Source organism: Oryctolagus cuniculus, chromosome 11 (genome assembly GCF_051225735.1).
Source record: "Oryctolagus cuniculus isolate XC-2025 breed Fujian yellow rabbit chromosome 11, ASM5122573v1, whole genome shotgun sequence".
Classification (NCBI taxonomy): Eukaryota; Metazoa; Chordata; class Mammalia; order Lagomorpha; family Leporidae; genus Oryctolagus; species Oryctolagus cuniculus.
Genome location: NC_142877.1, coordinates 113765198 through 113789371, shown reverse-complemented (window position 1 = coordinate 113789371; position 24174 = coordinate 113765198). Strand labels below are relative to the sequence as shown.

Sequence of the window (24174 nt, the reverse complement as noted above, 5' to 3'; positions counted from 1 at the left end):
TGGGCCCCCAGGGCTTCTGCAACCCACCGGCAGCGCCTCACCACCGAGGGGAGGGGCCCTGAAGAAGAAGGGGCAGCCCCGGCAGCTGTTCCTTGCGCCTGCCTTGTCTTCCTAGAAAACCTGTGCGGGCTGCATTCCACGCCCTCCTGTGTCTGCGCCTGGTTCAGGAGAGCCTCCTCCTCTCCCCTCCTGCCCGGCCGCGTTGGAGGAAACAGCCGAGCAGCCGAGCAGCCGTGAGCAGGTGCAGCCAGTGCGGCAGGGCCCCGGGGCCCCAGCAGCCCATCCTCCCTCCACACCGCCCATCTTTCCCTCCTCCCTCTGGGACGGGCCCAGCCTCCCCAGCTCACCTTCCCCTCTGTATCATAATCCCGGGTCTGGGGCCGCCCCCGCTCCCGCCTGCCTCCGAATCCCTCGTCCCCAGCACAGGCCTGCGTGAGGAAACGAGCGGGCGAACGGGGAGGATGGACAGACAGACGGCCGCGTCCTAAACCCTGCAGCCTGTGCACGTGTGCTCTTTCAGCACAGAGGGGCCCGCAGAGGGCATGAGGTCGAGGGCATGGGGGTGGCCAGCCCCTCAGCCGTCGCCCCATAGTCCAGCACCGCCCCCCCCAGCCCTCTCCCGCCCCCTGCGGGATCTGTCCCTCAGGTTGAACCCTGACTGTACAAGGGGCCAAGGGAAAGTGGCCTCCGGGATCTGTCTTGGCAGCACTGCAGGGATGTGGCCGTGGGGCCAAAGGACAAAGAGCGCAGGCCTAGTCTGGAAGGCCTGGAGCCTGGCTGGCCCCCAGGGCTCCAGGGCCAGGAGGCTGGCTCTGCTGACCTTGGCTGTGGGCCAGCCGAGGAGGTGGCGCGCAGCCCCCGCCTCCCTCCAGGCAGCTGAGCAAACACAGGAGCCGGGAACAGCAGCAGCCGCCCTGGGGAGTGGACTCAAGAGGAGGGTAGGGCCGGGGTGGGGGTGAGGTCTCTGGGGAGGAGAGGGGGCTGGGGGTGCAGGAAAAGCGGGGCGACGCTGCTGAATCCCACAGGGGCGCTTCAACAGGCTCGTGGCAAATGCAAGCGAGAGATACGCTGAAGGGCGGGCGTCGGGTGCGACGGTTAAGTTGCCAGCATGCCGTAGAGGAGTTTGAACGTGACTCCACTTCCGACTCCACCTAACGCAGCCGCTGGGAAGCAGCAGGTGGTGGTGAGAGTCCCTAGGTCCCCGCCACCCACCCGGGAGAGCCAGGGGCAGGTCCCGGCTCCTGGCTTTAGCCTGGCCCAGCCCCAGCTGTTGAGGGCTTCGGGGCAGCAGAGACCCCTGCCTGGCTCTCTCTTTCTGTCTCTCTGCCTTTGGAGTAGGAATGAACAAACAAGGTTTTTACAAAAATGTCTTTTGGTGCCCAAAGATTTTAAATCCATGCACAGGAGGAGACTTCAAAAGGCTCATAAAAAAGCATTTTATGAAAAAACGAGGCAGGGAGTTCAAGGGCTTTTTTGCACCCAAATCAGCGTATCTTTGAGTTCCATTTTCTACGCACTTTTTGAAGTCCCCCAGGTGGGGTCCTGGGGACCTCATGAGGACAGGACCTCCCTCCTGGAGCGTGTGGTCCCCAAATTGTCTCCCCCACACTCAGCAAGTGCAGCTCCTGGCCCGTTAGAAAGGGGACTGGCCCACAAGGAGGCCCGGGAGGAGAAAGATAGGGCCGGAGGGGAGGCGCAGAGCAGGAAGCTGGGGAGAGACAGGGCTGGACGGGAGAGTCCCCGGCAGCCAGCCCGGTGGCCGTGGGAGACGCAGTTCCTGTCTTACCCCTCCCCTGCTTTCCTTTTGAAGGGCCCCAAGCCATCACAGCCAGGTCCCTGCCAGACCCCCATCCGCACCCACACCTCTGCTGGGCTGTGGTTTTAGCAAACAACTCGGAACCTTCTAGAGCCTGGGAGAGGCCTCCACCCGTCCCTCCTAGCAGTATTCAGAAATGTCCGGCATTCCCGGGGTCACAGGGCCAGGGGCCACGGCTTGTGCACAGCACAGGGCAGCCCCAGAGGAGCAAAACCAAATCGGAATCCAACGTCCATCTCAGGCTCCCAGCTTCCTCCCTCCCTCCCTCCCTGCCCGTGGGTCCTTCAGGACTGCAGGGCTGGCGGGGGGGTGGGGTGGCGGTGGGCTGGCAGGTGGGGCCTGGCCCCTTCAGGTCCTGGGGAAGGAGGCCCTGGGGAGCCCCAGAAAGTTAGAGGGGGAGATCCTAGTGCTCCTGCCCAGAGGAGGCCCTGGCCGCAGAGCCGCCCAGCCCAGCCTGCACCCAGGAGGCCCCGTAAGGGGTTAGTTGGTGGATGAGTGAGGGTAAGTGGGGGTGGGCCTCGGGGGATCACAGACGGCCTGTGGGAACCACACACACCTGTGCTGTGGCCTGGAGGTTGCATGTATTGGCAGCCAGGTACCGCATAGGCCAGGTACCCAGACTCCTCTTGGCTCCTCACTCAGCCAGCAAGTGTACTGTCTTACCCATAGCACAGATGAAGGGGCTGAAGCCCAGAGAGGGTGATTAACTTGTCTAAGGGCACGCAGCAGGTAACTGACAAGGCCAGGATTTGCACTCCGGAGTCCGTTTTTTTTTTTTTTTTTTTTTTTTTTTAGCAGGAAACACACAGCCTCTGTGGACTCTAGGCCTGGGTAGGGGTGGTGGTGAATGGTAGCCTGGGTTGGGGGCAGAGAATGCCAGATTCTGCAGAAAGCAGGAAGGCCCAAGGCTGTGGGGCTGCTGTGTGGGTGGGGGGCGGGACACAGGAAGCTGGGAGTCCCCACAAGGCGGCAGGGGGCTTGAGGCCCCCTGAGAAGCTCCCTGGTTGGTGAGCTTGAGGCAGGCCGTCCTACGGAGAAATGGTTTGCTACGAAGAGAGAGACTGAAAGTGAGACCCTGCGGATTAGCCGAGCCACCTGGGCCTGTGTGGGAAGATTTCAGGACGGCCCTGCAGCAGATCTGGGGCCAGCGGGCCTTGAGCCTGCGCTAGGGTGGCGACCCCTGCCCAGGACCCCTGCTCAGCGGGATGAGCAGGGCGGAGGAGAGCAGGACCCAAGGTCAGGGAGTGGGGAGGTCAGGGCTGGATTTGAATCTGTTGCTGTTTTAAATTTTTATGTATTTATTTTTTATTTGAAAGACAGAGTTATGGGGGGGTGTGTAGGGGAGCGATCCACTGGTTCACTCCCCAGATGGCCGCAACAGCCAGGGCTGGGCCAGGCTGGAGCCAGGAGCCCCATCTAGGGCCTCCTTGGGCCATATTTCACTGCTTTCCCAGGCGCATTAGCAGGGAGCTGGACTGGACGCGGCGCAGCCGGGACTTGCAGCAGCGCTCTGCTACGGCACGCACGGGCCGACCAGCGGCGGCCAAACTCGCTGCGCCACCACGCTGGCCCCAGGACTTCAGGCTGTTAGCTAGCGGACCTTCAAGCAGGGCCGTTTCCTCGGGGCTACCTGGTGGCCTGGGCTAATGACCTTACCTGTGGCAGAGGGGGCAGAAGAGGCGGAGGGAGATGTGATGCGGGGGGCTGGCCAGAGTGATGTGGAGGGCTGGCCAGAGTGATGTGGTGTTGCTGTTTCGAGGGGCCTCTGGAAGCCACAAAGGACCTCAGCCCCGGATGCCTCGATGGTAGCCCCCGAGGCCGGTCACGTGGGACTTCTGCCCACAGCACTGTTGGCAGGGGTGTGGGGGGGTGAAGCCGTGTTGTTTTAAGCTGCCACGTTTATGGTCATTTAGACTGCTAGCAATAGGTCAGCAAATGTTGGTCCAATCTCTAGCTCCTTTAATCGCGGCACCCACTCTAGAATGTTCCATACAAGCGGGTCTCTGTGCCTGCTGGGAGGTGGCCAGCAGCAAGGTGGAGATGGAGCCTCTGGCTCCAGGTCACTTTCTAACACACCACACCCAGGGCCTGCAAAAATATCTTCAGGGCATGCAAAAGGGAGGTGTGGTTCCATGCACCTGGCTGGAAGTCCCGCCTCTATAGAGACCTTCTCCCCCCACCCCCCACCCCAGGTTTCAGTTCTCCCTGCCCCCACCCCCAGCCCCAGCCCCTTGTCCTTAGCTCTCCTTCTGTCTTCAAGGAGAGAGACTATGACCTGCACGCTGTCTCCCAGGGCCCAGTGCTCCGTGAAAGCGGGGCTCTCTCCGCTGCGTCCCCTCCCCCCAGCTGCAGCCCGTCCCCTCCTCCGCAGCCTCAGAGCCCCTTGCAAGTGAGGCAGTGGGCTTGATCCCAGCCCCCCAGGGTGAACAGCGGAGGGAGGGCTACAGCACCCCCTGCCAGCTGGCAGGGGCAGAGGGGAGGTGCACTTCCTGCTGGGTCTGTGGGGAGCTGCTCTTCTCTGAGAGCCCCAGGGGGACCCAGGGCAGAGAGAGGGGCCCAGGAGCTAGGGCAAGGGGCCGGGAGGCTGAGGAGTGAGCCAGAGACCCCAGGGAACGGAAAGAGGGGAGGAGGAGCCGGAGATGAGGCTGGGAAGGCTGTGGCAACACAGAGAAACAGGGCATGAGAGTGCGGACAAAGAGGGGGACGCACACAGAAAGCGCATCACCCCCAGGGGAGCCCCAGGGGGAACCGCGACCAGGGAGCGGAGCAGGGACTCAGGCCCAGGCGCTGGGATCCGGGATGTGTGCGAGTTAACTGCTGCGCCAGCTGTGCCAGCCGCCTGCACCGTGGCCCCCATGGCCCCCAGAGCTGCGGTTCTCTCCTTCAACCCTGTAGCATCGTCCGGGAATGCGCAGTTAGCTCTGACAGCACCCGCTTGGGCAGCACGCTCACCCCTGAACCTGATTGGCTGAATCCCTGGAGCCGGGGGGTGGAGTCAGCCTCGCAGGATCTGGGTGGACCAATAGGGAAGGAGGGCGGGGCCCCATGTGGACGCCGGGGCAGGAGACCTGGCTGCAGCCGCTGGGGTGAATGGGAAGAGGACTTTCCAGGAGCGAGGTTGGATGCCTGGAATATCCCACATTCATCTCCGTGGGTCAGCACAGGCCGCAGCTTCGATGCAGGCGTTGCCGCGGGGCTGCTGTCTCAGCCCAGGCTCGGCTGGGGCAGGCTCCACCGGCAGTCTCACGCAATAGGGCCCCAGGCTCTGGCTGGCTGTCAGCCAGAGGCCTCCCTCCTTTCCTTGGCCCGTGGGCTCCCTGGCCAAAGCCGGCAAGGTCGTCCCAAGGAGAGTCCTGCTTATGCAACGCAGGCGCACACGTGTAACCGGCGGCACCCCAGCCCCTAATGCTTTAGGTGTCAGGGCCCCAGCCACACGGAAGGGGGCTGGGGTTCACACAGCACGTGAACACGGGGGGCTGGGGTCCTTGTCCTGCCCTGAGTACACCCACCACCTCCAGCATGAGCAGCCACAGAGTTGAGGCTCACTTTGTTCTAAAGACTTATTTATTTGGAAGGCAGAGTTACAAAGAGAGAGAGAGGAAGTGGCAGAGACAGAGAGAGGTCTTCCATCCACTGGCTCACTCTCCAAATGGACACAACAGTCAGGGCTGGGCCAGGCCGAAGCCAAGAGCCTGGAACTCCATCCGGGCCTCCCACGTGGGTGACAGGGGCCCAAGTACCTGAGCCTTCCTAGGTGCATTAGTGATCAGGCATCAGTAGTTCTAGCCATTCAGGTTCCCCTTCTGTGCCCTGAAGAATGAGAACACGGACAAGGAAGAACAAGCAAAGTTGACTGAGATAAATAAGGCTCCCGCAGCGTACAGAGGGACTCCGGAGCAGGGAGCCGCTTAAGAGGAGTGAGGTCCGGGATTTTATATCGTTCAGGGCCACGGGGACGTTTTTTACGTAGGAGCCTTGCAAGTGCTATTCACCGTCCAGGGGATCTCGCATCATGGTGTGAGCGCATGGTGGTGTGGGCGCATCGTGGTGGAAGTGCGTGGTGGTATGGGCGCATGGTGGTGTGAACCCATCGTGATGTGGGCATATCGTGGTGTGAACCCATCGTGATGTGGGCACATCGTGGTGTGAGCGCATCCCGTTCCAAAATCTCTCATCCTCCCCTCTCCAGGCCCAGGCCTTTATCTCCAGCTCTCTTATCTTGCTAACTTCCAGTTCCCCACAGTGGTCTTTGCCAGACCGGCTCCTGTCTCTAACATTAGCAGGGCGCTGGACTGGGACGTGGAACAGCCAGGTCCCTAACCGGCTCTCGTGAGGGATACTGGCATCGCTGGAGGCCGCCTAACCTGCTGCACCGCCCGCTCGCTGGCCCTGAGGTTCAACTTAGAAGGAGGAGTAAGTGCATGGCCTTGAAAGGGCTCCGCTCAGGAATGTCGCTCCCTGTTGTGCCTGGGCTCTTGTGAGCAGGAAAGGCTGTCTTGCTAGTCTGTATTTTTTCCCCAGTGCCTGGCCTAGTTCCTGGCACACACAGAGAGGCTTCAGAAAGATCTAGAAGGTGCCCATTATCTCTTCACTCCGTTTTCCACGGCCTTTTCCCCCTAGACTTCCTTAACGACAGTTGGTTGGGTGGGATGGCTGAGTTCAGTGACATCTTGAGATTCTCACAGCCTCATTCACTCACGCATCTGTCGGTTCAATGAGCAGCGACCCAACTCCTACCGAGATGCGGGTCGTGTGCTAGGCACTGGGACACAGTCTGGGGTGAGGACAGGGCTTTGCCTTCTAGACGGCTCTGGATTAATCGCTTGCAGCTGCACAGCCTAGTTGTTTATGGTTTGTGGTTTACCAGGGCCTTGTGCATATCCTGTCCCATGGTGCTGGGGTATGGGTGTTGTCGGAGAAATGCAGAGGGAAATTCTGAAGTGACTCCAGGGTGAAGACTTCCTGGGGAAAGCATGCAACGGGCGGCAGCTGGGCTCCCTGCCTCGTGCGCCTCCCACCCCCCCCCCCCAGGACCACGCAGTCCAGCGTGTCTCGGGCCCGCCCCTGGGCTCCTTCCCTTGTCTGGCTCAGAGTTTGGGGGGTGCCCTGTGGTGGCCCTCAGCGGAGCTGGGGACCTCACTTGGGGCCTCACACATGTCCGCTGCCTCCACCACAGCCCGATAAGAAAGTGACCACAGTCCTTTTTGGCTCCTTTTCTTAGTCCAAAGAGGAACCTGGGCTTGGGTGAGGAGGAAAGATAGGACAGAGCTGCCACTGAGTGACGTGCTCACCAGGACGCGTGCGTGGGGACAGAGCTGGGGTCTCGGGGTCCCACCTCCCCTGCCTTGGTTCCCGAGGTTCCCGCTCCCATTGGGATTTGCTGCTGATCCTCTGCCTTCTCAGGATGTACTCAGCTCGGCCACCGGCGTGTGGCTCCACTGTCACCAACCAACTGCCTCCGGGGGCCACAGCCGGCACTTGTTTTGCATTTAGGATTTTAACATGGTTTGAATCAGGAGGAGATCCAGAGATGAGGATTTGAATACAAGCAGTGTATTTGGGTTGGGATCCCAGGCAACCTAGCTAAAGGAGTGCAAAGGAGTTCATGGAGGGGCAGGATCTGACCTAGTGATTAAGATACCCAGGTCCCTGGCCGGCGCAGCGGCTCACTAGGCTAATCTTCTGCCTGCAGCACCGGCACCCCGGGTTCTAGTCCCCGTTGGGGTGCCAGTTCTGTCCTGGTTGCTCCTCTTCCAGGCCAGCTCTCTGCTGTGGCCCATGAGTGCAGTGGAGGATGGCCCAAGTGCTTGAGCCCTGCACCCGCATGGGAGACCAGGAGGAAGCACCTGGTTCCTGGCTTTGGGTCGGTACAATGCACCAGCAGCAACATGCAGGTTGGCCATAGCGACCACTTGGGGGGGGGGGTGAACCAACAGAAAAAGGAAGACCTTTCTCTCTGTCTCTCTCTCACTGTCTAACTCTGCCTGTCAAAAAAAAAAAAAAAAAAAAACAAAAACAAAACAAAAAAAAAAAAAAAACAAACGCCCAGGTCCCACACTGGTTCCGTTCCTGGCTCAGCTCCCGACTCAGCTGCCTGCTCACAGAGACCCTCTGAGGCAGCACTGATGGCTCGGGCGGTTGGGTTCCTGCTGCTCACCTGTGAGACCTGGATGGTATTCCCAGATTCCAACTTTGCCTGGCCCAGCCCCGGCTATTGCAGGCGTTGGGGAGAAAGCCAGCAGATGGGAGCTCTATCTCTCTCTGCCTCTCAATGCAATTTTTAAAAAAATTTTAAGTTTGTAATAAAATGGAATTAAAATGCAAATTTACTTTGGTGCAAAAGGTTTTTGAAATTCATGCATATAATGTTTTTTAATTAATTAATTTGAAACTCAGAGTTACAGAGAGAGAGAAAGAGAAAGGAGAGACAGAGAGAGATCTTCTACCTGCTGGTTCATTCCCCAAATGGCTGCTATGGCTGGAGTTGGGCTGGTCTGAAGCTAAAAGCCAGGAGCTTCTTCCAGGTCTCCCATGCAAGTGCAGGGGCCCAAGGACTTGGGCCATAATCTACTGCTTTCCCAGGCCACAGCAGAGAGCTGGATCAGAAGTGGAACAGCTGGGACTTGAACCTGTGCCCACATGGGCTGCAGACAGTGGCTCAACCTGCTGCACCACAGTGCCAGCCCTGCATAGAAGGATCTTTCAAGAAGTTCATGGAAATTATGGAAAACTATGTTTGGACTTCAATTTCTTTTGCACCAACCTCAAAAAAAAAAAAAGATTTATTTACTTATTTATTTGAGAGACAGAGTTACAGAGAGACGGAAAGAGAGAGAAAGATCTTCCCTCTGCTGAGTCATCCCCTAAATGGCCACAATGGCCAGAGCTGGGCCAATCTGAAGCCAGGAGCCAGGAGATTCATCTGGGTGTCTTATGTGGATGCAAGGGCCCAAGCACTTGGGCCGTCTTCCTCTGCTTTCCCAGTCCATAAGCAGAGAGCTGGATTGGAAGAGGAGCAGTCGGGACATGAACCGGCGCCCGCCCATGTGGGATGCTGGCGCCACAGGCAGAAGGCTTAACATACTGCGCCACAGCACCAGCCTCTTTTGCACCAACTTAAGCTTAACTATCTTCTTTTAAAAAAAGTTTTATTTGAAAGAGTGACAGAGAGAGGGAGAGAGAGAGAGGGAGAGGGGGAGAGAGAGAGAGAGAGAGATCTTCAATCTGCTTATTCACTCCCCAGATGGCCACAGTGGCTGGAACTGGTCCAGGCCAAAGACAGGAGCCCGGGACTCCATCGGGGTCTCCCACGTGGGTGGCAGGGATCCTACACCAGCAGCGGGGAAGCTGGGACTCTACCCTGTGCTCCTACACGGGTTGCAGGCATCCCAGGTAGGAACTTAACCTGCTCTACCACAATGCCTGCTCCCGGTATTTTTGTTTTGTTTTGTTTTCACAAAGGACTTTATTCTCAAACATAAACAACTGAACACCTGTGGCATAAGCCAAAGCCCCCATTTCACAGATGGGTTAATAGAGTCCTAGAGATGCCAAGGGATTTTCTGAAGCTTCCCAGCAAGTTTAGAATGAATCAGGATCAGCCCTGGCTGTTGTCATTTGGGGAGCGAACCAGTGGTTGGAAGATTTCTCTCTCTCTCTCTCTCTCTCTCTCTCCCTCTCTCCCTTTCCCCCTCTCCCCCTCTTCCCCTCTCCCCCTCTCTCCCTCCCAAGTAGAAGAAAAAAGAAAAGCAGACAAGAATCAGGTCTAGAACAGACACCAGGTCTCCAGGCTGGGAGTCCAGCACTTTTTAAAAATCAGTTTCTCAGTACCGGTTGAGGGGAAGTGGCGGAGTTCAAAGTGCAGAGGCCAGTGCCCTCTTCACCTAGGCTCCTCCAGCATCAGTGTCTTGCGTAACTGGAATCTGATATCAAAACCAGGAAGTTGACATTAGTGCAACGCCCAGAGCTTATTCAGCCCCCACCAGTCAAATGCATCCATCTGTGTGTGTGTGTGCGTGTGTGTGCACGTGCCATCGCTGCACGGTCCTCCCCCCATGGCCACCTCCTGACCCCTAGCAGCCGCTCTCCAGTGCCCGTCTCCGCCATGCTGCCTTTCCCAGGTGTTGCGGAAGCGGACCCGTGCAGTGTGAGCTCCACACCGGCCTGTTTCCGAGCATGTTTGGCACACAGGTTAAGGAGCCACTTGAGGTGCCTGCAGCCCGTAGCAGAGTGCTTGATTCGAGTCCTGGCTCCCCCACTTCGGATCCAGCTCCTGCTCACGCACACTTTGAGGGCAACAGGGCTGGCTGGAGCAGTTGGGCCCCCGCCACCCACGTGGGAGGCCTGGATGGAGTTCCTAGCTCCTGGCTTCGGCCTGGCCCGGCCTTGGCGGTCATCGGCTTTGGCGAAATGAAGCTGCAGATGAAGACCTCTCTTGCATGGCTCTCTATGTCTCTCTGTCTTTCAAATAAAATGAAAGTAAATACTTTTTAAAAACAGATTGGTCTGTTTCATTCAACATCATTTTTAAAAAGGATTGATTTATTTATTTGAAAGGCAGAAGTGTATGCGTGTGCACACACACACACACACACAGAGAGAGAGAGAGAGGTCTTCCACCCATTCAACATCATTTTCTTAGGGTGCACCCCAGTTGCATATCACTAGATCATTCCTTTTTGTTGCTGAATAGTATCCCATTACCGTTGCTCTGCCACCAGTTGTTCAATCATTCATCCCTGGAAGGCGATTTAGCCACTTTTTGGCTTTTACAGTCAAAGCTGCTATGGACATTCATGTACAAGCTTCAGCGAGGCAGTAGGCAGAACACTGTCCCCAAAGACGTCCGCGGGAGTGTGTTCCACGGGGATTGTACGGATACAAGTCAACAGAGCAGCTCAGATGTAGATGTTTTACCTGGGCACATGGCTACCCAGACACATTTCCCAGAATCCCTTGCAGCTACACGTGGTTTTGTGATATCAGTGAAAAGGATCTGGGCCGGCGCCGCGGCTCACTAGGCTAATCCTCCGCCTAGCGGCGCTGGCACACCGGGTTCTAGTCCCGGTCAGGGCGCCGGATTCTGTCCCGGTTGCCCCTCTTCCAGGCCAGCTCTCTGCTGTGGCCCGGGAGTGCAGTGGAGGATGGCCCAGGTGCTTGGGCCCTGCACCCCATGGGAGACCAGGACAAGCACCTGGCTCCTGCCATCGGATCAGCGCGGTGCGCCGGCAGCAGCAGCAAAGGAAGACCTCTCTCTCTCTCTCTCTCTCTCTCTCTCTCACTGTCCACTCTAACTGTCAAAAAAAAAAAAAAAAAAAGAAAAGAAAAGGATCTGTCTTATTTTTTTTTAATTAATTTACTGGGGCCAGTGCCATGGCTCACTTGGTTAATCCTCTGCCTGAGGCACTGGCATCCAATATAGGCGCTGGGTTCTAGTCCCGGCTGCCCCTCTTCCAGGCCAGCTCTCTGCTGTGGCCTGGGAAGGCAGTGGAGGATGGCCCAAGTGCTTGGGCCCTGCACCCCATGGGAGACCAGGAGAAGCACCTGGCTCCTGGCTTCCGATGGGATCAACGCAGCGCCAGCCAAGGTGGCCATTTGGGGAGTGAACCAGCAGATGGAAGGCCTCTCTCTCTCTGCTTCTGCCTCTCTGTAACTCTGCCTTTCAAACAAATAAATAAGTCCTTTAAAAAATATTTTTAAACTAATGTTAGGAAGAGGACGCCTGCCTTCTGAGGTGGCCTGTGCTCGCTCCCTATCGCTGCCCGGCGGATTTCCCCCAGCCCTAACACCTCGAAACACAGCAGACGTTCCTGGTCTCACACAGATCCTGTGGGCAGGAGGCTGGGGCGGCTGACCTGGGCGGTTCTGCCTCATTTGTGAAGTCAGTTGGTGAGCATTCATTCTGAAAGGCCGTGAGAGGTTGCCTGGGTCTGCAGGGCCTCCTTCCCGGGTGAGAGGCCTGAGCCCCCGGCCTTGGCCACCTCTCTGTGGGGCTGCCTGAGGGTCCTCAAGACACGGCTATGGCCTCCCCTGGAATGAGTGGTCCTAGAGACAGCCAGGTGCACGGTGCCACTTCTTCCATCACCTTGCCATGCAAGGCACACTCTATTTTTCTCCCCCAAAATATCTAGTTGGTGACCCTGATAGTCCCTACTCAACATGGGAGGGACCACACAGGGGCGTGAGCACCAGGAACGGTGGCCCAGCATCCGGGCGAATCTCGGAGGCTGGTGAGCGGATGCCCTTCCTGGGCAGGGAGTGTGCCAGCCCCTTCTTTCTCCCTCCCCTGTGTCTGGAATAACAAATGGATCAATTGCCATTTTGTGGCTGAGAATATGTGAACAGGGCAACGCTCAGGGCTGGCTGAGCAGCAGAATAGGAGCCTGGGGCCTGCCCAGCCCTGCAGAGCTGCCGGGCCAGCCCCAGAGTGAGTATCAGACGTGAGAAGGAAAGACAAGTCTGTCTTCTTAAAAAAATTTTTTTGCTAAGATTTACTTTATTTATCCAGAAGGCAGAGTGACAACGAGAGAAGGAGAGACAGAGACAGCTCTTCCAACCACTGATTCATTCCCCAAACGGCCATGATGGTCAGGTCAGGTCAGGCCAGGTCAAAGCCGGGAGCCAGGAACTCCATCCGGGTCTCCCACACGGTGGCACAAGGCCCGTTTGCTGCTGCTTTCCCAGGTTCAGTAGCAGGGGCTGGGCCGGAAGCGGAGCAGCCGGGCCTCAGCCTGGAGCTCCCCATGGGATGCTGCGGCTTAACCTGCTGCACCACAACGCCAGCCCCGTGTGCGTGTTATCGAAGCAACCGCATTTCCCACGCGTGTCCAGCAGCCTCGTCCGACCACTGACGGAGCTGCCCCTTTGTGGAGGCAGTGGCCCTCCTCGCCCAGCCTCTCAGCTCCTTGAGCTCTGGGTCTGTGTGAGGTGAGGCGGTGAGAAGGTGGCTCTTAGCAGCCGTGTCTCAGCCCCGCCCTCACCTCCCACGGCCCCCTCCCTCTCCGTGCGCGGTGGCTGGGCTGCTCAGAGCACTGCCCACTGAAGTAGAACCGTTTCCTTTTTAATGTTTTCCCTTATTTTATCTATCTGTCTTGATTTGAAAGGCAGAGTTCTTCCTCCCACCTGCTGGTTCACTTCCCAAGTACCCCCAGCAGCCAGGGCTGGGCCAGCCTGAAGCCAGGACCCAGGACTCAGACGGAGGCACTGCGCTACGGGACGCGGGTGTTCTACCCAGCGTCTCACCTGCTGCACCGCGGGATTGCCAACCGCCCTGCAGGAGAGAACCCGCCAGCCACCCTGTAAGGGAAGCCTCTGCTTTTTCCTACGATAGCCATCCGCCTAGATGCACTCGGTCTAGAAAGTTCTTCCCACAAATCCATTGGCTCTCTTGACCCTGAAAGCATCTCTGTGAGTCCCCCTTCCCGGGTGTGGAAAGTGAGTCTCAAACAGAGCTGGTAGGGAAGGGACGGAGAGCGGAAGGGGTGGGAGGCGACAGACTCGGTGGCTTGGGTTGCCCTGGTCACAGCCCCATCGCTCTGCGCAGTGTCTGTGTCCCCAGCGCCTGCAGGGCCCTTGAGGGCAGGGGCTTGCTCAGATTTATTCTGAAGGTCCTCCGTGCTTACTGTAAGAGTTTGTTGAATGAATGAATGAGGGTACATGCGTAGATACTTTATACGAGAGCCCCGGTGGGAGCCAGAGAAGTGAGACCGTGGGTAGAAGGTGCGTCAGAGGGAGGCCAGGCTGTGTGCCCCTTCCCACGCTCCTGCCTCTCATCAGTACCACAGGAGCCCCAGGCAGGGCTTTCTTTTTTTTCTTTTTTAAAAGATTTATTTATTTATTTGAAAGGCAGTGTTACACAGAGAGAAGGAAAGGCGGCGGGGGTGGGGTCTTCCATTCTGCTGGTTTACTCCCCAAATAACTGAAACAGCCAGAGCTGCACTGATCTGAAGCCAGGAGCCAGGAGCTTCTTCCAGGTCTCCCACATGGGTGCAGGGGCCCAAGCACTTGGGCCATCTTCTACTGCTTTCCCAGGCCACAGCAGAGAGCTGGACCGGAAGTGGAGCAGCCAGGACTCAAACCAGCTCCTATATGGGATGCCGGCACTGCAGGCAGTGGCTTTACCCACTACGCCACAGCACCAGCCTGCAGGCAAGGCTTTCAAAGCCAGCATCCACCGAGTGCTTAGTAAACAGTGGACAGCACCCGAAGCAGTCTCCATAGATCAGTTTGGGTTCCATGAGGCAGGCGCTGTTACTGTTTTCCCTTTACAGATCAGCAAGCGGAGCCTTCCGACAGAAAAGCTTCTCCCAGACCCTTGACCCTCAGTGGTTCTGTTCCAGCCTCCAACCCCCCCCCCCCCCCCGCCCGGGAGACTCTGGGTTAGGACAGTTCACAGGCACGTGGCATCTATTCTATCTCAAAGTTTAAAAAGAATAACAACACGTGAGGAAGATCTGTCCAGTGCCACCATCTGGCCGCAGCTGTTGCCTGCCCTGTGGATGTCCTCGTCCTGTGATGTCCACGTCCTAACCGAGCCTCGCCTATCTCAGTCGGGCCCTTGTTCTCTGGATGAACGCGGGCTCCCGTCTCTGCAACCAAGGGCATGCCTTTGACTCTGTGGGAATGGCCACCCCCTCACATTCCCTCCAGCTGCTTCTGGGAGTCCCTGGGGAATCTCTGCTTGGCCAGCAGCTTCTGAAACCTTAGTGGAGTGACTCTTCCTGTTTTGCTCACTTGTGACAGCGTCTCCCCTCCCCAGGGGTCAGGCCGAGGCGCAGGAGGGCTGCTCACGGGAGCGATGCATCCATGCATTGGGAAGGCGGAACAGCGGCAGGCACAGAGCAGGACGCGGGACACGGCAGTCCCTTCTGTGTGGGCGCCGCCCTCTCACGCTTACAACCCAGCAGGCGACCACTACGAGGAGAGTGCGATGCAATTTCATACCCGTGACAGATTGGAAAGGCCAGTATTCTCAAGTGCCGGGGACGTGGGGAGACGGAGGTTCCCCAGCCCTGCTGCGGACATGCGGATTCTGGAAGTGACTGGGCGGGGTTTAGCAACGTTAACTCTGGGCTTGCGTCATGATCCAGCCAAGCCACTGTTTGGCTGTCATCCCAGAAAGTCTCTCCCCAATGTCCGCGAGACGACATGGCAGGGGCGGTCACTGGATCACAGGCAGAGATCGCACTGATCACTGGGTCAGTGGCCAACGTAGCAGATCTGGGCTGGGTTACCGGGGGAGCCACAAGGAACAGCAGCCTCGATGTGGGGTTGGCAGCGAGGGCAGAGAAAGCCCAACGCAGGACACAGAGCAAGACTCAGTTTTGGAAAGTTGCAACACACGCAAGGAACCCTTCAAAGAAAGTATGCAAGATACATCCTTGTTCTGGGAGAGGGAAGACATGAAATCAATCAGAAACCACCCAGATCAGTTGTTGTGCCCTGGAGGTGATGTTGGCTCAGCTCCCAGCACGCGGAGACATCGCACACTGGCAAACTCCGGGGTCCAGTGCAGGTGCTCTGGGGGCCACCCCGGGCTGCTCTGCTTCGTGTTTTCCCTTCCAGCCTTGGTCCAGACCTCAAGCCAACGCTCCGTGTCCGGGTTCTCATCACTTCCTGTGAGTTCTCTGCCGGAAGTGCACAGAGAGCAGACCCCAGCTGCTCCTGCACAGATCCTGGCAAGGCCCGTGGGACGGCAGCCACAGGGATGAATGCAGGGCTATGGGAGATGAGCTGGCGAGACTAAGGCGGGTGGGGTGCTCCAGGGGGTGGAGGGGCCCCATGGAGGAGGGGAGCAGAGGCAGGAACAGCGAGTGGGCGGGGCATCCAGATGACGTGGAGTTGGGGAGGGCTAAGGTGGAGCGTGGGAGATCACGTACTCACCGTGCGAAGGTGCCAGGGCACCAGACAGGGCTGGGGTGCAGGGTCCAGGTCCTGCTCCCTGGGGTGGCCCAGCGCCCTCTCTTGCCACTGCGGTCTGTGGCGTCCTGGAAGCCACCCAGACCTACAGTTCTGCACACAAATCCTCGTGGCTGGCGTTTCGCACTGTGGTTTTGTTTCTGCCTCTCTGTTCACGGCTCTGGGTATCTCCCTGACTACAGCCAAGGCCCTGGAGGGACGGCAAGGGCCCTTCTGCCAACGACAATGTCTCTGGTTCTTTGCCAGCCGGCAGCAGCCCGGGAAGGCGGTGTACTCACTGGCCCGTCTCTACCGTGGCCGAGTGGAGGAAGAGCGGGAGCAGACGCGGGTGTAGTGCCCTTCTACTCTGTTCTTCCAATCCGCCTGTCCACCAATGACTTGGTGCTTTCCCTGTTTCACGGACGTGGAAATTCTGGCCCAGAGAGGGAAGCTAACCAGCCCGAAGTCACACAGCAGCCACGGAGCGGCTGGGTGAAACCCTGATGGGCTGGCTGTGGCTCTTGTCCTGTCTACTGGTCCAGCCCATGGCTGGTGGAACCTGGGGCAGGTTCATTATTTTCCTTCTCCCACCCAGTCTTTCCCAGAGTGGCTAATGTGAAAATAGCAACAGCTGGCCTTACTGGGGGCTCCCTCTGTCCCAAGCATTCTGCTAGTTAAAAAAAAAAAAAAAAAAAACAAACTAACCAATGAATTTAAAATTGCATTAAAATATACATGAAACACTGTAACCATCTTTAAGTAGAGTCGCAATATTGATCACCATCGTCACCACTTTAGATTTTTTTTTTTTAATTTGAGAGACAGAGAGGGGGAGGGCCGGCATCTGGTGGAGCAGCTAAGATGTCCCTGGGTCCACTGCATCCCATGTTGTTGTGCCTGAGCTCAGGGTCTGGCTCTGCTTCTGATTCCAGCTTCCCGCTAATGTGCACCCAGGGAGGCAGCAGGCGATGGCTCGGGGACCTGGCTTCCTGCCGCCTGCAGGAGGCTCGTCCTGAGCTCCTGGCTCCTGACTTCATCCTGGCGCAGCCCTGGCTACCATGGGCGTCTGGGGAGAGAACAAGTCAATGGAGGATTCCTGTCAGTCTCTTTTTCTATACCTTACAAATAAAATGAAAAACAAATAGAAATTTTGAGACACACACACACACAGAGCACTCCTGTTTGCTGGTTCCATCCCTAAATGCCTGCACTAGCCAGGGCCGGGCGGAGCTCAGGTCTCCTGTACAGGTGGCAAGAAAATCCGGGTGTTTGAGCCATCACTTCTGCCTCCCAGAGTGTGCACTGGCAGGAAGCTGGAGTCAGGAGTTAAGGCTGCCCAAGGCCAGAAGCCCTCGGGGCAGTGGGTGAAGTGTGGGTGTGGGTGTGGGTGTGGGTGTGGGTGTGGGTGTGGGTGTGGACGGGCTGGCCGGCAGGCCAAGGAGGGGACAGCCATTGCTCTCTGAACAGCCGTCTGTCCTTGTGGGGGAGAGGGCAAGTGGCTGGGAGGAGTGACTCACCAGAGTCCCTAGTCACCTCTGATGCTTGGGGACAGCCACCCAGGGGCTTCCGGAACCCTGCCCTCAGCGTGGCGTCGAGCATGCTTGCAGCCACTGGACGGCCCCTGCTCTTGGAGGTGACCTTGTCGAGGCTTGGAAATGTGGAAATGTTCCCTGCAGATCCTAGAGCAAACCAGACTCTGGTTTTCCCCAGAAAATTCCAGCACATGGGCCCAGCAGGCTCTACTGGGCTGCCCCTGGTGAGATGATAAATGAAGTTCAAGTTTTAACCTATTTTATTTTAGTTAGTCATTATGTTTAAATATTCATTTTAAATTTAAGCTTTATGTATTACCATAGTAAGAATTTGAAAGAGAGCAAGACACACAGGGAGAAGTACATGTTGTTCTTAATACACCCCGGCGCTCCTCTCCCAACGTTAAGTTCTGCCTTTTTTAAAAAAAGTTTTATTTATTTATTTGAAAGGCAAGAGAGGGAGAGAGAGAGAAAAACAGATCTTCCATCTGCTGGTTCATTCCCCTAATGGCTGCAACAGGCAAGGCTGGGCCAGGCTGAAGGCAGAGCCGGGGAAGTCCATCCAGGTCTCCTGCGTGGGTAGTAGGGGACCAAGCACTCGGGCCATCATCTGCTGCCCACCCAGATGCCTTAGCAGGGAGCTGGACCAGAAATGGAGCAGCCTGGACTCAAACCAGCACTCATGGAAGCCAGCGCCAGAGGCAGCAGCCCAACCTGCTGTGCCACAGCAGTGGCCCAAAGTGAGGTATTTCTTACGTGTCTTGCTGGAGTTCACCTACCCCAGGGTGAAATGCTTTCTGTAAAGTAGCTAATATTTTAGGCTTTGCAGGTCCAGCCCTTCCAGACAACATGTAAACTAATGAGCATAGCTGGGTCCCGGGGAAAGTTTATCCAGGGTCGTTGACATGTGAATTTCCTACCAGGTTCTTTTAGCCATTAAAAATGTGAAACCTGCCGGCGCTGCGGCTCACTAGGCTAATCCTCCGCCTTGCGGCGCCGTCACACTGGGTTCTAGTCCCGGTTGGGGCACCAGATTCTGTCCTGGTTGCCCCTCTTCCAGGCCAGCTCTCTGCTGTGGCCAGGGAGTGCAATGGAGGATGGCCCAAGTGCTTGGGCCCTGCACCCCATGGGAGACCAGGATAAGTACCTGGCTCCTGCCATCGGATCAGCGCGGTGCGCCGGCCGCGGCGGCCATTGGAGGGTGAACCAACGGCAAAGGAAGACCTTTCTCTCTGTCTCTCTCTCTCACTGTCCACTCTGCCTGTAAAAAAAAATAAAAATAAAAATAAAAATGTGAAACCATTCTTAGCTTCTGGGTCATAGAAAAGCAGGCTGGATTTGCCCTGCTTGCTGACAGCTGCTCTGTTGGTGTGCAAACCCACACCTCCTCACACACATATACATGTATAACATACATGTCAATGTTTGACATAACATCCATATATCTGCACGTTTCAGTAGGATATCAGCACATTTTTATTTATTTGAAATGCAGAATGACAGAAAGACAGAGAGATCTTCCACCTGCTGGTTCACTCCCCAAATGCCCCCAATGGCAAGGCCTGGACCAAGCCGAGCCAGGAGCCTGAAATTCCACCGGGGTCTCCCACGTGGGTGCAGGGGCCCAAGCACTTGGGCCGTCTCCCACTGCCTTCCCAGGTGCACTCGCAGGGACCTGATGGGAAGTGGAGCAGCTGGGAGTCGAAGCAGCGCTCGGATGTGCGATGCGGACACCACAGTGTCTTCTGCACCCCATCTTACCAGTGCTGGCCCTGCCCCCACGGGAGAAGAAGCTGGCCCTCCAACTGGTGAAAACTTGTTCAAGGTCGCACAGCAAACAGAAGGCAGAGCCAGAGGCCAACGTCATGCTTTTCCCAGGGAGCTGCGTCAGCCCATCATTAATTAAACAAGGGCGTCATGTTTTTGTTTATAAACATGTCACCGTCACCTGGACCCATGGCAGTCCTGTAGGGCAGGCGGCAGACCTTACTGCTGTAGCCAGAGGACAGATGACGGAACTGGGTTCTAGGAGTTCCACGGTCACAGCTTGACTCTGTGCCCAGTGCCTTATCAACCTTAACTCGTGGCATTCTCATAGCCAACCTTGGGATTCTTTAGCCTTGAAGGGAGCAAGATTCAATTCACTGGGAAAACCAGGATTCGACTCCTGGTCTGTCTAGTCCCAAACGAATGCTATTTCCCACCAGGGCTGGGCAGGGACCCCTTGCGTTACCCCTTTCCGCCACCGCGGGGACAGGTGGCAGGTACTGATTTCTCTGCCTTCACCACTGGCGACACGAGCAGGTGACTGGAGTCGAGGGCGAGAGGGAGGGGCTCGGCGCGGAGGCCAGGCCAGCGGGCCTGCAGCGATCCTCCGAGCCCCAGTCTGCGGTTCCAGCGGCAGCGGCTTAGGGACCACCTGTTGCACAGGCTCCTGCAGTCTCTAAGTGGTCTCCCGGGGCAGAAGCGCTCCGTACCTGCGCGGGCGCACTCGGAGCGCGCACCAGGCTCGCCTGCGGCGGCTCCGCAACCATGGGTGGTCGCAAGGGGCAGGGGGCGTGGCACAATTTGACTATTCTCTCCCATTGGCTCATGGGGCGGAAGTGGGCGGGCTCAACTCAATCCACCTGCGGTAGGGTGGAGCGAAAGGAACTTCGGGGCCGGAAGAGTCGAGGAGCCGCCTGGACTCGGTGAGAGACAGGCCCCGCCTCTGGTAGGTGGGGAGCCGCTTCCATCGCCCCCAGCCACCCCGAGCTGCCCAGCAAGTGCGGGCTCGCTGTAAAAGCGAGTCTGCTGGAGCAAGATCCCGAACAGAGTAACACGGGTTACTTTGACTTGGGGGGGCGCGAATTTCCCTGAGGGTTGGGAGTGGGGTATGGTGGGGGTAGGAATGGAGACTTTCAATCCTTTCGTGCCTGTGAACAATGGAAACCTAATAAGGCGTAGGTTTAAAACTATATACATATGTACACACACATACACATATATGTGCACACAGGTTCAGCTACAGGTGATACATAGTCAGATCTTCTTAGGCCACTCCGGAACAGCCTGGCATTCGAAGTCCTTTGCAACTTGCCCCAGCGTCCTTCCCACCTGTCCGGTCGGCCCAGACCCAGAGCTACAGCCCTGTGCATTGGTGTCTGTGCACAGCCTTGGGATTCTGTCCTCCTTAAAACAGCTCCACCTTTGACATCTCACCCTCAGGAGTCACCGGGAGGCCCCCTCTCCCCTGACCCACAGTCGGAATCCACCTTTGCCTCCCTGTGTGGTCACCCATCAAGGTAGGTTCATCAGCCCCGCCCCACATCCTTGGCCCTGAGTCATGCATCAGTTCCACAAACATGTAGAGCACCCGCTGTTTGCTAAGGCGCTGGGTTGGGGCTGGGAGCCAGCCCTGAGCACTCCTGCTCCTGGGACTAAATGGACAGAGCAATGCAGGGTTTGGGTTGTCAGCGGTGACCAGGGCGGGAAGGGAAGGGAAACAGCAGAAGGGGTGTGCCCTAGAGAGCCACGAGGGTTCTCCTTTGGTTCAGGGGTTACAATGACTTCTGTGGGGAGGTGACGTCTTAGGAGTTGTCTGGCTGATGTGAGAGAGGGCACCGTGCAGTTCCTGCAGCGAGAATGTCCCTGCTGAGGGAGGAGCCATGTGCCCCGTCAACACCCAGAAAATGGACATTGGCTTAAGTTCGACAGTGAGGAGGGGGAAATGGCCTCCGATCCAGGGGCTGAGGGAGGGTGACTTCTCCCAGGCTCCAGGAGCAGCCTGCCTGGCCTCCGCCCCAGTGGCTGAGCTGTGACCAGTAGCCTGTTTGGAAGCCACACCCAGCAGGCCAGGCTTCTGCAGGGAGGCAGCGCGCGATAGTGGAAGAGAACCTCATCCTGGACCCAAGTCCTGCTGTGGCCCTCGCTGCTGTGGTTGTGGGAGCTGCTTGGTCTTCCGCCCTGAGGCTCCGTTCCCACCCTCGAGGTGGGTTAACAACGCCCACCCTGCTGGTGTGTTGTCCAGACCGTAGGCTCTTCACATACCTTCCCTCACCTGCTTCTCGGAGCACTTGGAGGTGTGTCTGGAGGTTTGCCACAGTCGGTAAAAGCGTGCCAAAAGCTGCAGTCGCTAGGATTCCACGTGTGCAATGAAATCCATGTCAGGATCAGCATTAAAAAATGAAACAGATTAGCAGGTGCAGCGTATGGGGGGGTACCTATTCCGTGCGTGTGTGTCTATTGTGAAACATTGTTTACAGGGGGTTGTGGTAAAGAAACAAACTCTCAAAAAATGCTCTTGTTGGCACTGCTGTGGATAAAGCGCCCATCATTGTGGTTTGCACTGAGGGTCACTGTCAGGATGTGACTAGCCAGGCAGCCCCGTGGAATGGCTGTCAGCCCTCCAGAGCCCATGCTAGACAGGTGACATCACCAAGCACACTGGATTGGCCTTTTTTTTTTTTTTTGACAGGCAGAGTGGACAGTGAGAGAGAGAGAGACAGAGAGAAAGGTCTTCCTTTGCCATTGGTTCACCCTCCAATGGCTGCCGCAGCCGGCACACCGCGCTGATCTGATGGCAGGAGCCAGGTACTTCTCCTGGTCCTCCATGGGGTGCAGGGCCCAAGGACCTGGGCCATCCTCCTCTGCACTCCCTGGGCCACAGCAGAGAGCTGGCCTGGAAGAGGGGCAACCGGGACAGAATCCGGCACCCTGACCGGGACTAGAACCCGGGGTGCCAGTGCTGCAGGCGGAGGATTAGCCTAGTGAGCCGCGGCGCCGGCCCTAGATTGGCCATTCTTATTACTGTGACCGTTATTCTTATTATTATTATTAAACTGCTGGAAAACCACGCCGAGCCCTGAGCTCACTGCTCCGTGCTTCTCAAGCCAGGCTCCGCCCAGCCATCCTCAGCTCCAGCCTAAGAGGTAGTCGAAGAGTAGCTAAGAAGATGGGCCCTGGAGCCACGGGGCCTGGGCCCCAAGCCCGGCTCTGGCACTTACCTCCTCTGTGATCCTGGACAAAGCACTCAACCTGTCTGTGTTTCATGGACTTCATTTATTACGCAGAAAAGCTAAGAGGACCTACCTTGTCGAGCCGCTGTGAGGGGCACCCGAAAAATACAGATGCCCCTCACCATGGGGCACTGACTGCAGGCCCCTCTGTGGATGCCAGAATCCTGGGGTGCTTAAGACCCTGCAGAGAGGTGGTACAGGATTTGCTTAGTACCTGCACCTGTGCTCCAGCCTACTTGAAACCATCTCCAGGTTACTTACAACAGCTAAGACAAGACAGCGGCTACACAAATTGTTGTGACAGTGTATTGTTCCGGGAATAATGACAAGGGAAAAAAAAAAAGTCTGCCTGTCCAGTACAGACATCGTGCTTTCAAATATTTCTGTTTCACGGCCGGCTGAGCCTACAGATGTGGAGCTCATGGAAGCGAGGGCGTGGCCGTCCACGGCAGTGTTGTCAGAAAATGCCTGGCGGGCGCCGCACGCTCCAGCAACCTCAGCGGCTATCGTCCATGCAAAGGCGTGGAAGCGCTGCTGGTTGGACTGTAGGCGTTCGAGAAGCCTTGGCCCCGGGAGGCCGCCTGAACCCAAAATGCTGGCACTCGCGGAGGCTGCCCCCCGCCCCCGGCTCCCAGCCGCTCAGCCCCTCTGCCTCTGTTTGCAATCAGCAGCTGAGCTCTGAGCCTCTTGCCTCACTTGCTGACCCCTCCCTGTCTTGCCCAAGGATGCCTCGAGGTTGTGTCTCCATTTCCTCTGGTTGAATGGCTGCCAGGCGGTAGAGGGGCTTCTCGTGGACAAGAGTGGTGCTTCCTCGGCCCTCGCTGCACTCTGGGGTCCTCGCCCCTCTGTCGGGAGCCCCAGCATTGTTCAGGGCCTCCCCGTATCAAAGAATCTTGCAAGTCACCCTCCACGTTAGCCAAGACAGCGGTGTGCACACGCACGGGCCTCCCCACACTTCTGACCAGATGAGCCTCACCAGGCCCGTCGTGTAAGTTAGAAGGGGTTTCACACTATTGTCTTCTACAAATGAGGAGGCGCTGGGGCCCAGAGTGGTCAAGCAATTAGCCTGCGATCACCCAGTGAGGAAGTGGCAGAGCTGGGATCCCAGTCCAGCTCTCTCTCGACTTACCAGTAAAACTCCGTAATGGGGTGAGCATTGTGGCGCAGCAGGTGAAGCTGCCACCTGAGACCCCTGAGACCCTGGTTCGAGTCCCGGCTGCTGCACTTCTGATCCAGCTCCCTGCTAACACGCCTGGGAAGGCAGTGGAAGACGACTCGAGTGCTTGGACTCCCGCCACCCACTTAGGAGATTCAGATGAATTTCTTGGCCCTTAATTTAGCCTGGCCCACCCCTGGCTGTGGCAGCCATCTGGGGAGGGAACCAGTGGATGGAAGACCTCTCTTTGTCTTTCTCTTTGTCTCTCCCCCTCTCTCTCTTACTCTGCCTTTCAAATAAATAAATAAAAATTTAAAAAATAAAAAATAAGAAACCCAAATACCCTAAAACCCATGTGTGTGGCATCTGTTGTGTGCTAGGTTTTGTTTTGCTTTTTAGCGGTAAGCACACTAGCAGTTTAATGAAGAGAATGTACCAACAGGCCAGGCCGGCATCTCACAAAGAACTGAGAGTGGTGCCAGAGTTTGGCCTACGTCATTCATTTCACCTTCAGCCAGCTTGCAGACGAGGGAGCTAAGTGTCTGGGTGCCGGGGCCAGAGCCCCATCATGACCTCCCAGCTGCTTTGCACTGGAGATATAATTGCACTTGCTCCACTGCCCGAGTCCCGCGGTGTCACCCACACCCCATCGCCACCCAGCCAGGCGGGGCTGGGAAGGCAGCTTCGGATGTCGGCTTCCCCTCTCGGACTGGATTTCATACCACACGGACTAGCCCCCCAGCAAGGGACACGTGATGGCTGTCAAGTTCTTTGCTG

General features: G+C 57.1%; 2 long non-coding RNA genes across 4 annotated transcripts; one reads left to right on the top strand and one right to left on the bottom strand.

Moving 5' to 3' along the window:
* On the top strand, positions 1–16466 carry LOC138844432 (uncharacterized). Of its 2 annotated transcripts, none has more exons than XR_011380274.2 (2): positions 1–938; positions 14086–16466. It is a non-coding gene; the product is annotated as an uncharacterized LOC138844432 (long non-coding RNA). The 2 variants fall into 2 exon arrangements; XR_016216324.1 differs by lacking the exon at positions 1–938 and adding an exon at positions 11318–13113.
* LOC149123626 (uncharacterized) lies at positions 14627–23728 on the bottom strand. 2 transcript variants are annotated; one of them, XR_016216326.1, is made up of 2 exons: positions 17230–23728; positions 14627–16778 (listed from the first exon to the last, which is right to left on the bottom strand). It is a non-coding gene; the product is annotated as an uncharacterized LOC149123626 (long non-coding RNA). The 2 variants fall into 2 exon arrangements; XR_016216325.1 differs by having other exon boundaries at positions 19478–23728.
* Between the last annotated feature and the right edge of the window lie 446 nt (positions 23729–24174).